We start from the raw sequence: 12,277 nt of genomic DNA on the forward strand, positions 1-12,277 counted from the left end.
GGTGGGCAGCCAAGCCAGAGGCGAAGAAGACAGTAAGCAGCATTCTGCTCGTGACTTCTGCTTCAAGCTGCTGTCTAGAATTCTTTGTCTTGGCTCCCCTCAATGATAGGCTATTCACCCTAAACTAAACTAAACTAAAACAAACCCTTTCTTTGCCAATTTGATTTTGTTCAGCATTTTATCACAACAACAAAAGGCAAACTAGGACAACCATGTAACATAATTCATAGATAATATTATCATTGGCTTAAGTTGTTATCAGGAAGATCTACTTACTATACAGTTTTATTGTCGTTAGTGTAGTCCCCAGGGGGAAATACTTTGAGGCCATACAGCATTTGCGTGTGTTCAGTTTCTCACATCTGATTGCTTACATAACATTATATGGTACTTGTACGTGAACAATGTATTTATGTGGTGTTATTGTGTAGATGCGATTTATTTTCCGAGACAAGGTCTCTAGCTCAGGCTAGCCCTGGACTTCCTGCACCACTGGGGCTGAACCAGGGCAATTGTGTATGCTGGGTAAGTTTGCACAAGTGAGCTACATCCCCAGATGCATCTACACGTTTTACTTCAGAATTATGTGGTTTTTATTTTTTCTTTCTATTTTTAGGTGTCCTTTAGAAACATGCTTTGCTTTCGGTGCCGTGGTTTCAGATTTAGCCACGTGGATACAGCAGGTGGGAGATTGTTCCTTAAACTGATAAAATGAGTTCATAGTACCATTGCCAATACAGAAGAGCCAGTTTTTTGTAAATAAACTTTACTGGAGTTTCTCCTTGACTATTTAGTAGATGTCTATAATGTACTCTGAATAGTTTCACCCCACGTCGTTTCTCATAACCCTTCCACAAATGGTCACTGCTGTGGTAGTTTAGATGGGAATGGCCCCCATGGGCTCATAGGCTTGAGTACTTGGTTCCAGGTTGGTGCAAGTGTTTGGGAAGGATTAGGAGGTGTGGCTTTCTAGAGGAAGTGTGTCACTGAGGAGGGCGTTAGTGTTTTAAAAGGCCACAGTAGGTTAGGTTAGCTTTCTGTACTGCCTATCCCTCACCGCCTCCTTCTTGCTGATAAGGAGGTGACCTCTCAAGCATCATGCCTGCCTGCTTGCCGCCATGCTGCCTACCGAGATGCTCACGGGCTCACTCTCTGAAACTGTAAGCTCTCAATCAATGGTTGCTTCGTTAAGTTACCTCAGTTAAAGTGTTTTGTCACAGCAGGAGAAAAGTAACGAAAACAACTGCCTTTCCTTTCTCCCTTCAACTTCTCTCATAGTCATGCCTTTTGTTGTGTTTTGTAGGTTTAATCAAGGCTAGCCTGGAGCCCGTCTCTGATTATTTACAGGCTTGATCTTAGATAGGCCAGTGCAGGCAGTCTTTGCGTGCGTGCGTGCGTGCGTGCGTGCGTGCGTGTGTGTGTGTGTGTGTGTGTGTGTGTGTGTAAGGAGGTGCATACTATGATCTAAGTGCAGTGCTCACAAAACAAGCCTTGTGTCAGTACTTGCCTTTCCTCTTGTTTCAGATAGGGTTTCTTGCTGTTTTCTGATGTATATACATCGATGTACGTCAGGTATGCTGACTACTTTTATGTCAACATGACACAAGCTGAAGGTTATCTGAGAAGAACTCTCAGTCCAGAAAATGCTTCCAGAATGTTGGGCTTTTAGCAGACAAGCCTGTAGGGTGTTCTTAATTAGTTGGGAGGGCTCTGGGGCTACCCCTGGGCTGGTGGGCCTGGCTGGGTTCTAAAGTAAAGCAGGCTGAGCAAGCCGCCAAGAGCAAGTCTAAGCAGCATCCTCCATGGCCTCTGCATCAGCTCTTGCCTCCAGATTCCTGCCCTGTTTGAATTTCTGTCTTGACTTCCTTCAGTGACGACAGGTGAAGAGGAAGTGTAAGCTGAATCAGTCCTTTCCTCCTCAAGCTGCTTTGGTCATGGTGTTTTATCACAGCAGTTGTAACCCTAACTAACACAGAGATTGACTGCAGGATAATGATATATCGCTATGATAATGGCATATTGCTATGGCAGGCAGACCTGGCCATGTATTTTTGGGAGCATAGTGGAAGGACTTTAGAATGTTGGGATGGAAGAGCTATTGAGGACTGAGGGCTCAGTGGGCCGTTCTTTAGGATCTTGGAAAAGAAGAATGTGGAGAGCAGTACAAAAGATGGAGTCCTGGCTTATGAAGTTTCAGAGGAAAGTTAAAAGACTATCTGGATCATTTGATATTTTCAATTAAGATTCTGTGATTCTGGTCAGCTGGGGCTGACAGTCAGCCATGATTAACAAGAGACCAGGACTGTTAACGCGAAAGCTTTGCTTTACTGGGACGATCGATGCTGGTTTAGCTGGGGCTAAGACATTAGCAGTGATTAAGAAGAGGCGGGCATCACTGAATCGAGATCTCCTGGGAAGTGTTTCCTGAGAGGTAGCAAACAGAAACTGTATTCCCCAGGTGGCCAAGGCTGCACCTTGTGCTGGCAGCCAACCTTGGTAGTGTAAGAGTCACCCAGGTGGTGTTGATTTGGAAAGAATGAAGGGGTCAAGGAGAGCAGCTGAGACTTGGGACGGTGTGGGAGGGTTGCAGTCCTGGAAGAGAGCCCAGGGGCGGCTACTGGTGAAAATGCAGGCCAGTTGTAGCAGAGGACCCAGCATTTTGGAGAGGCCAGTACTGTGGCTGACCAGGAACAGCAGCAGTGTAGGAGTGGAGCCATCCAGAGCCTACGCTATAAACTGTGTGGACTGCAGAAGGCAGAGCCAGAGAAGTGACCCAAGCCCTTTGAAGGAGCCCGGAAGACTAAGCTGTGAGTAAATCCCAGGTTATTGGACATTGAGCTAACTATACTATTGGAGTTTGGTTTTGCTTTGCCTTGATTGTAACTGTGGCTGTGCCCTGATTCTTCCCTCTTGCAACAAGAAAGCATTTGACGTAGCTCTGATTTCAGCGGAGCCCACAGTTCCGAGACTTTGAAGAAAACTGCATTGCTAGTGTTTGAATTTGCAAGAGTGTGAGACTTCTTAAGTTTGTAAAATGTTTTATATTGTGATGCCAATGTCAACGTGTAATCTTGGGGATAAGCAGGGAAGGAAATGTTGTGGTTCAATCCTGAGGCATTTATGTGTCACCTGAGAGGAGGGACCCTCACTTGAGAAAATGCCTCCAGGAGACCTGCATTAAGCGGACATGCTTGTAGGGCACTTTTCTTCATTACTGGGGGAGGAGGACCTAGTCTATTGTGGGTGTGGTCACCCCTGGGCTGGTGGCCCTGGTGCCTATAAGAAATCAGGTGGGGTAAGCCACGAGAAGTCAGTCAGTCAACAGCGTTCCTCCATAGTCTGTGCATCAGTCCCTGCTTATAGGGTCCTGTGTTGTTAGAGTTCCAGTCCTGACTTCTTTCAGTGATGAACGGTGAATGGTAAGTCTGACAAACCCTTTCTTCTCCATGTTGCTTTGGCCAGGGTGTTCTATCACAGCAATAGTAACCCTAAGACACCAAGCTAACTGGCTTTCAAGCTCTCAGAATCCTGCAGCCTCTGCCTCCTCTCTCTCTGTAGAATCATTAGGACTGTAGGTGTGTGCTACTGTGCCCAACTTTACGTGGATTTCGGCATTTGAACCCAAATATTAAGCAGTTGTACACTTATTTTTACCAAAGCCCAAGTCCAAGGACTATAAGAGGTACAATAAGAATAAATTAGTTCCAAGTCTATTTCCAAAGCCCATGCTCGGTGCTATCTTTCCCAGACCAAGAGGGAAGCACAAAACAACTAGAGTATCTATCTATGCCTGTGCACACACTGCCAATGCCTAGTGCACACACTGCCAATGCCTAGTGGACCCACTACCAATGCATAGTGGACCCACTACCAATGCATAGTGGACCCACTACCAATGCATAGTGGACCCACTACCAATGCATAGTGGACCCACTACCAATGCATAGTGGACACACTACCAATGCATAGTGGACACACTACCAATGCATAGTGGACACACTACCAATGCATAGTGGACCCACTACCAATGCATAGTGGACACACTACCAATGCATAGTGGACCCACTACCAATGCATAGTGGACACACTACCAATGCATAGTGGACCCACTACCAATGCATAGTGGACCCACTACCAATGCATAGTGGACCCACTACCAATGCATAGTGGACCCACTACCAATGCATAGTGCGTACACTGCTAGTGCATAGTACAGATAAGAGGGAAAGTGTGGTGATGTATTTTGTATGATTAGTGAATTCTGCCTGAGGATTCAGAAAGGAAAGCCAGACTTAAGCTATAGAGATTGGGCCTTGGTGGTACACCCCTTTAATGCCAGGACTCAGGAGAAAGGTAAATGGATCTCTAAATCCAAGACTACCCTGGCCCATTGGAGAGTGAATCAGTGCTCATGCCTTTAATCCTAGCATTAGGGAGGTATATAAGACAGGAACGGGGTCTCAGAGCTGACATTCATTCTCCAGCCACATTGAGGAGAGGAAGACATTGAGTCTCTCTCTAGTCATGTCAAGGAGAGCATAGCAGTGTGAGTGAATCTGAGGAGCAGTGCAGTAGGGAGCAGGTTGAGAATCACCCCTTTGGTCTGAGCTGAGGTAGAGGTAAGAGCTAGTGGCTGACTGCTTTGCTTTTCTAGTCTCCAGGCAGGCTTTAATAAATCATAAATAATATATCACCATAGACAAGATATCCACTGAGCCATCTCCCTACTCCAAGTTGAGGCAATTTCCTTGTTACTAAGTTTTAACTTCAAATTTAACATATCAATGTTGGAAAATGTGTATGATAAGTTATAGTGGGGTTGAGAGGAGACAGACATTTAGGTTAATCACAGTAATTTCTCTTTATATTTAAAACAAACGATTTAAGGCATTTGTTATATTTTAATGGTGTTACGGATTCACTAACTGCCAATTAATGACTTGATGCTGACTTTAGTGACTTTACTCACTGTTGTGACCAAATACCCAACATTTGGGAGAAAGAGTTGTTTGGGTTTATGATTTAAGAAGGGACACAGTCCTTCATGGCAGAGAAGGGTTGATGATGAGATGAGAAGCAAGGGTTCCATGTCTGCAGTTAGGTTAGGTAGTTAGGTAGTTAGGTAGCAGAGAGGAAACAGAAGTGAGGTTAGGTTCTAAACCATCCAGGTCCACCAAACTTGATCTCCAACTTCCACCAAGATTTCCCCTACTCACAAAGGTTCTTCAACCTTCCAAAACAGAACTACAACTGGGAACCAAGTGTTCAGATGTATGAGCCTAAGGGGGAGGGCATTTCATATTCAAATCACTATTGTGTTGGATAGCCAAAGTTTCCCATGTAAAAAATTAAAGCATTGCTAGACAAAAACCCTGGGCGCATGCCAGATCTTCTATAGGAATAAGGAGGATAGAGATGGTGTTTTTTTTCCTGACTATTTATGAAAGACCAACTAGGAGCTTACGGATGTTGGTGTTGCCATGTCTTCCTCCTCTTCTATCTCACATCCATAGAGACAAACAATAACATTTGGAGAAATATTTCAGTTATCCCAGAAAAAAATGCCTAATGTTTAGGTTTTACATTTGCCTCTCATTAGCCACACAATCTTGGACAAATCAGGTTACCCATGAAAGTCTCACATGGCCAGCCTGCTTTTAAGTCAAGGTCGATTGATAGAACACCAATGGAAGAGGTTTGCAAAGTAGAAAACACCACATTCAGGGGATTATTTGTGCTATTCTTTCAAGCCCATTCTCACAAGTGCTGAGTATTGGTCATTGTGATACCAATTTGTATATAATGGATGAAGGATTCGTACAGAGTATATGGCACATGCTCTATAGATTTTATTTTTGTAATATATGGTATTGCGTTTGATTCATTTATATATTATTTTCTTGGCACAACTTCCTACCACACTTTGACAAACAAGGAATGAACAGCTTATCTGGTGGGGATTTATAGCACAGGGGTCCACAGTCTTGGAAGATGTCATTGGCAGTGTAAATAGCAAGGTTAACATGGTTGTTTGAGAAATAAATACAAACTTCAGTTAGTATTTCATCTTGAGAACCAGCTTAAGCGTACTTTAGATAACCTCTTATAATTGAAGTCCTTTTATAAGCTTGGCCTTTATATTGAGTTTTGTCAAATTCAAGGTCAGGCAGAAATTCTAACATTAATCAGTTCAAAATTGTGCCCATTGTCTTCTCCTGAAATACACCAGCCATCGCTTTCTTTTCTATCATCTCCCCTTTTCTCCTTATATCTCATATGTTTAGTTTAAAAAAAATATAACTTCATTAAGTTGAATTCGTCACAGTGGAAAGGAAGTCCTTGCCTTTTGGTTGAGTGAATAGCTTCTGAGCCATTATACGCGCAGTCAAAAGCAGTTCATTCTTATTTGATAAATGCATTGAAAGTACCTGAAATTGTTTCATCCTCTGTCTTTCTTCCCTTTTCATCTTTTAGAGCAATCAAATGAAACATCCCCCTAGCTTTCCTGATCGAAGCTGTCTGCTCTGCCTTGGCACCAAAAATACATGTTTCAATAAGTGTTCCTATGTCACAGTAAGTTCTTGAATCTTTTCACATTTATTTTATACTGAAGTTTCAAAAAAACAAAAAACCAAACCAACTCTAAATCCATTTCCATCATACTTAACATACTTACTTAACATCAGTAAATACACACGTCCACATATATGTACAATGGGTTGCACATATCACATGTGTATGTACTGGGGTGATCGAGAGGGACTTTGTTGTTAAGTAGGACACTAACTGTTATAACTTTTATCTTTGCATTACTCTTTCCATTGCTATAGGGCTAGTACACTCATAGAATTAAAACAGGATTTAAATTTTAAGATGGCTGATGGTCTATCATATACAGAATTAAAAGAAAAAGATTCATCCCCTAAATGCTAGATTGTTGACTAATAGTTAATTTGAAGGAAATTTACATTTAGGGGCTTTATTCTGGAAAACTATACTGCACACCCATCCTCAAAACACATGTCTTTATTTCCATATTTCTTTTTGCTTTGCTCTCAAAGTATAAACCCACTCTGTGTTCTTTTCCTTTGTGCCCTAGAAAAATCTCTTTTTTTCTTTTTCGTAGCATCATGGAAATCCATTGCTGTGATCTGTGCTGTAGTAGAAAGCAGCACTTGTGTCACCAAATGACTTGCGGGGAATATGACAGGACAGTGATTGCAATCATGTAGCAGTTGCTTCTGGACTTGAGCAAAAGGAGGAGGATCTGGGACAGTGGCAGCTCTTTGAGAAGACATGCACCTGCTACACGACAGCTGTGTTTAAGAAGCTTGTTTTATTTTAATTATTTGGTCAGGTGGTAAATTCTATAATTACAGTATTATTGGGACAGTGAACCAAAGTTAATCAACTCTCTGAAAGGGGGTGGTGATAATAGTGCCTTTTATTGGAGTACTTGTCGTATTTTCTAAGCATACTCATGGTCATTTATTGAATGTTACAATGAGCAGGTAAGTGATAATGTCATCATTTCGGACCTGGGGAGCCAGACCACGCTTTCGCCTGCCTCCAACCCTGAAATGTGTTTTCCCACTGCATGAAGTGTGAAGTTTTAAACCATCACTGATTCACTTGACATTGTGTGGGCTCCCTCCGTCCCTCCCTCCCCTCCCCCTCCCCCTCCCTCCTACCCCCTCCCTTCCCTCATCCACTGTTGCTCTTGCCATGTAGCCTTCACTCAGTCGCATGAACACTGAGAGCATCGTCCTTTTGTAGACTTAAAGTGTGCAGCTTTTGTGTCAGTGAATCTTTCTTCCTCTTCCACCTTGCTAATTCTCATTCATTTTATTTACTTCGGAGACAGGGTCTCATACTGCCTAGACTGTCCTCAAACTCTCCAAGTGGCCCAGATTTGTCTTTCTTCACCTGCAAGTGTTGAGATGACATGCCCGTGTTACAGTGGTTAGTTTACATAGTTCCAGGAACTGGGTGCCTGAGCTATGTCCCCAGCCCCCCAGTCTCTACTTAATTGCTAGTCCTTTGAGGCACCACAGGCATCCCAGTTTTCTGTTGCACACGTTCAGAGCACCCTGGCTGTTTTGCCAGAAAACCTGCTCCTCAGAGAATTGTCTGTGTCATTTATTCAGTGTCTGCATTTGTAGTGGGCTGCAGGCTACATGAGGGCTGAAGCTGTCTGTCTTCTTTGTGTTTTATACTTGGGCCAAGTGCAATTTCTGAACCACTGTATGTATTGAGTAGTCTTTCTTAAGTAAATAGCTAACAAATAAATATGAATTACACAAAGTCACAGGAGAAGAAGCTAGAACTAGATCTCTGTTCCTAGTTCAGCTTCTTTCTGTATCAACATAGAAGGTTTGTTTGTCAACAAGGGGAAAACTATAAGAATTTATAAAGACTTCTCAGTAGGAAGAGAAAAGCCTGGATGAAACACTATGTGGTCTTAGAATGGGAAAATATGTTCATAAAGTAATGAAACAGTTACCTAAAGAGAGTTTAGCTATTGATGTGGTCCAGTGACTTTTACCTCGAACTTTTCAAAGAAAACTGGGAAGTTTAAATTCTTAAATTGTGGACTGAACACCAAGGCAGCGAGGTGAATTTTGCTTTTCAAAACTGCCCTCAAATCTCATGTGATAGAGTCCTCTGTTGTTAGAGAGGGTATCAAGGAAAGATTGCAGACTCTAAGTACAGCTCTTATGGGTCTGACTCCCTGGGAAGAAGATTCTGAGATTAGCATGCGGAAGGTTTGCTGGGGGACTATTCCTGGATCAACAGCTGGAAGGGAGCGAAGAATACAGATTGGGGCAGAGGAGCTGTATTATTAGTCACAAGAGAGACAATCTGGGTCCTCAGGAGCTTTGGAGCTGAAGCAGCCCAGGCCAAGGGCAGTAAGCCTCTGCCACCTTGTATCTATAAATCCCTCATGCACAGTGCCCTTGGAACAGAGCACACATTGAGAGAGATGGCATTCCTTCGCAGAGAGCAGTGTCCCAGGAGATAAAGCATGAGCTCCAAGTGCCTGGCAGCTGGAGCGTGATACTGCAGCCCGGAAGCGAAGGGGTGACTGGGAACACATGAAACATCCCCCAGAGTGTACTGCCTGTGCTCACACCCACCTTCTTGGAAACCTTAGGAAAACTTCCGCCAGCATTTGGTGGGCTTCTTGGTGAAAATTTTCAGAGTAGACAGGGGGTGAAGCACCCAGCTACACCCTTTTGGCAACCCCTGTTTTTCTGTGCTGGGGCCTCCATCCTATCTCATGCCACCAGTTAGCTTCTGCCCCTGGAAAAATGCTGAGAGGCTCAAGTTCAAGGATGATAGCCTTTTCCCCCTTTAGGTTCAGTCCATGTCATTTGGCTCCTCCTTCTCTGGGCCCATGGTGAGGCGGGGCATCATGGTGGGGAGCATGTAGTGGAGAAAAGGTATTAACCTCATGACAGCCAGGAAGCAGGGGCAGGGAGAGAGGAAGGCGCTGTGGACAAGACATGCTCTTCAATGGCAATTTCTCTGGTCTGCCCTCTGTGATCTCTTCCAAAGCCTCATGCCCTAAAGTGTCCACTGTTTCTCATCCTCACACTGAACACCAACTCTGTTAATCAGTTAATCCATTCATGAACCTGAGCCTCACAAGCTAATCATCTCCCAAATGCCTCCCTCCCAATCTCCCTACATTGGAGATCAAGACTTCCACACTCAAGCTTTTGGGGGACATTTTTAGATTCAAACCATAGCATCCAGGACATGCCTGGTCTGTGTATTTTGGAGGTTATCCATTTTCCAGTGCAGATGGTGCTTGCTTGCTTGCTTCCTTTGTTCCTTCGTTCCTTCCTTCCTTCGTTCCTTCCTTCCTCCTCCTCCTTTTTGCTCCAGAATCCCAGGATCATTCATCACTATTCTCACAGTGGGGATTGGTGTCTATAAGGTGTCTTATCCTACAAGGCCCATGGCTTAGGGTGTGTTGTGTTGTGTGGTCCAAGTGGCAAGACTGTTTGTATCATGAATTGGATTGCTGAGCCTGGTCCTCTGAGCTGCAGCTTGCATGTTTCTTGGGATGTGTATCAGAGCAACATCCCCAATTGTGGAATTTGTTTCCTCTAATACTTCGAAGCCCAGACATCTGACTTTTATTTTGACAAACACAAGATGCTATAAATTAATGAACAAACACTCAAGTGTCTCCTGCAAACCTGGGCCATTCCCTTAGCCACAGAAATTGGTAAAAGCTGAAATAAGATCCAGAAATCATTGAAATGGAGAGATTTGATTTCTGGTGCTTCCCTGGGTAAAATAGGAACACATTTAAACATGGCTGACCTGACTCTGTGCTTTTTCTTGGTGTGGGGAGGTTGGGTGGGGGTGGGGTGGGATGGGGAGGGTGGTGGTGGTGTTTTTTGAGACAGGGTTTCTCTGTAGCTTTGGAGCCTGTCCTGGATCTTGCTCTGTAGACTAGACTGGCCTCAGACTACAAGAGATCTGCCTGCCTCTGCCTCTAGAGTGCTGGGATTAAAGGTGTGTACCACCGCCGCCCAGCTCTGACTCTGTGCTTTGATTGTGTTGCTCACAGTCTATGGAAACCTGGACAAATTACTTCACATCCATGAGACCTGCTTCCTTTGTCTGTGCATTTGGTATTAAAGCTGTCCTATCTCCCTCACAGTGTCCTCAGAAGAATTAATTGAAAACATTGGCAGCTTAAACATCGAAACTTATAAAACTGTACACATAGGGGTATTTATTATTATTACTAATATAGTAGTTCCCTTAACTGTCATTGATATAATTAACAGCAATGCAGGGACACACCAAAATCACCACAACTAAAAGAGTGGGGGAGCTTTCACAAATTGCTGAAAACTATAAATTTTAAAACCTTAGCATGCAGAGGGATATTCCTAGCAGATGTTATATCTAAGGCTATTAGGGAAAAAAATAAGGTACCAAATTTTCAATTACTTGCTTTTATAAATATTTATAATATTTCAATTATTTTAAATTGGGATCCTTTATACTATTTTTTTAAGGTAAGATAATTTACAACTTGTTTCTCTTAAGGCTTCTTGTCAAAGGGTGTTTATCTGGTATTTGTTTCTAATCCCAGTTAATTAACTTGGAGGTGAGTGTCCCATGCCTGTGTTATGGTACATTATTTCTTTAAACTGCACCATGAAGGTGATGGGCTTGGGCACTGATGAACATAAAATGCCTTCATTGGGAGGAACCAGTTTATATCCCCACACAAAGACCTTATGCTATGCCACAGCAAACACAGTAAAGTCATTGTTCCGCTAACATCTTTTGACCCTGAAGCATAGATGGTTGTTTAATGGCCAGTATTCTAAATGCTTTATTGTTAGTGCTCAAATCCAGATCACTTAAACTATCTTGTGTGATGGGAGTACAAGAAAAAACCGAGTGTGTGTGTGTGTGTGTGTGTATGTGTGTGTGTGTAAATATGTATAATTCATTGCACCAAAGAGAGACCTCCTCGAGTCCTGCTTTCTGTCCTTGTCCATGCTTTCTGATGTTGGTTTGAGACAGAAATCAGATAAGAGAACAGAACAGTTCAGTTTGTACAAGTTCACAAGGTCATTTCAATGGCCAGAACACACCAGCAACAGGTCTATTTTTTCACTTTGAACACCATCAGCCTCAACGCTCCTTGAAAATGGATGTGACCAGCACAATTCTGGTTCTTCACCTACTATGGAATCAGCACCACAGGGGACTAAAGACAGAAAACAAATGATCCTACACTCAGGACCCAAGGCCCAATAAATGAGTAATGAATGTGTATGGAAAGCAGGGTGGTGAGGGTCTCAGGAAAAGTTCCAGCTGGTAGATGGTTCAGGGTAGAAGGGGATATTTATTCTGTGTGATGGACTTGTAAGGTGGTCCTAAGGTAAAAACAAAGCTAGACAAACACCTAAACTTTATTGCCCATTGGCCTCTTCTTACAATCATATTTTAAATGAATGAAAAACATAAAAACATTACACTAGAACATTGTTAAAATGTAAAAGTTATTATATAGTAACAAGTATACTTCTGTATTATGATTTTAAATAGATTCTATTCTACTAACAATTATAACTTTGAAGTAATGACTATAAATGATAATGAAAGGATGTAGGGTGTGTAGCATAGAACAGATATGTCTGTGGTTCCAGTTTTGACAAAGTCACAAATGTGTCTGATATCTTTGTAGTTTGTTACTGATATTCATAATAAAAGGAGTGAACATATTTCTGTTAAAAGT

The sequence above is a fragment of the Phodopus roborovskii genome, unplaced genomic scaffold (genome assembly GCF_943737965.1).
Source record: "Phodopus roborovskii unplaced genomic scaffold, PHOROB, whole genome shotgun sequence".
NCBI classification, from domain to species: domain Eukaryota; kingdom Metazoa; phylum Chordata; class Mammalia; order Rodentia; family Cricetidae; genus Phodopus; species Phodopus roborovskii.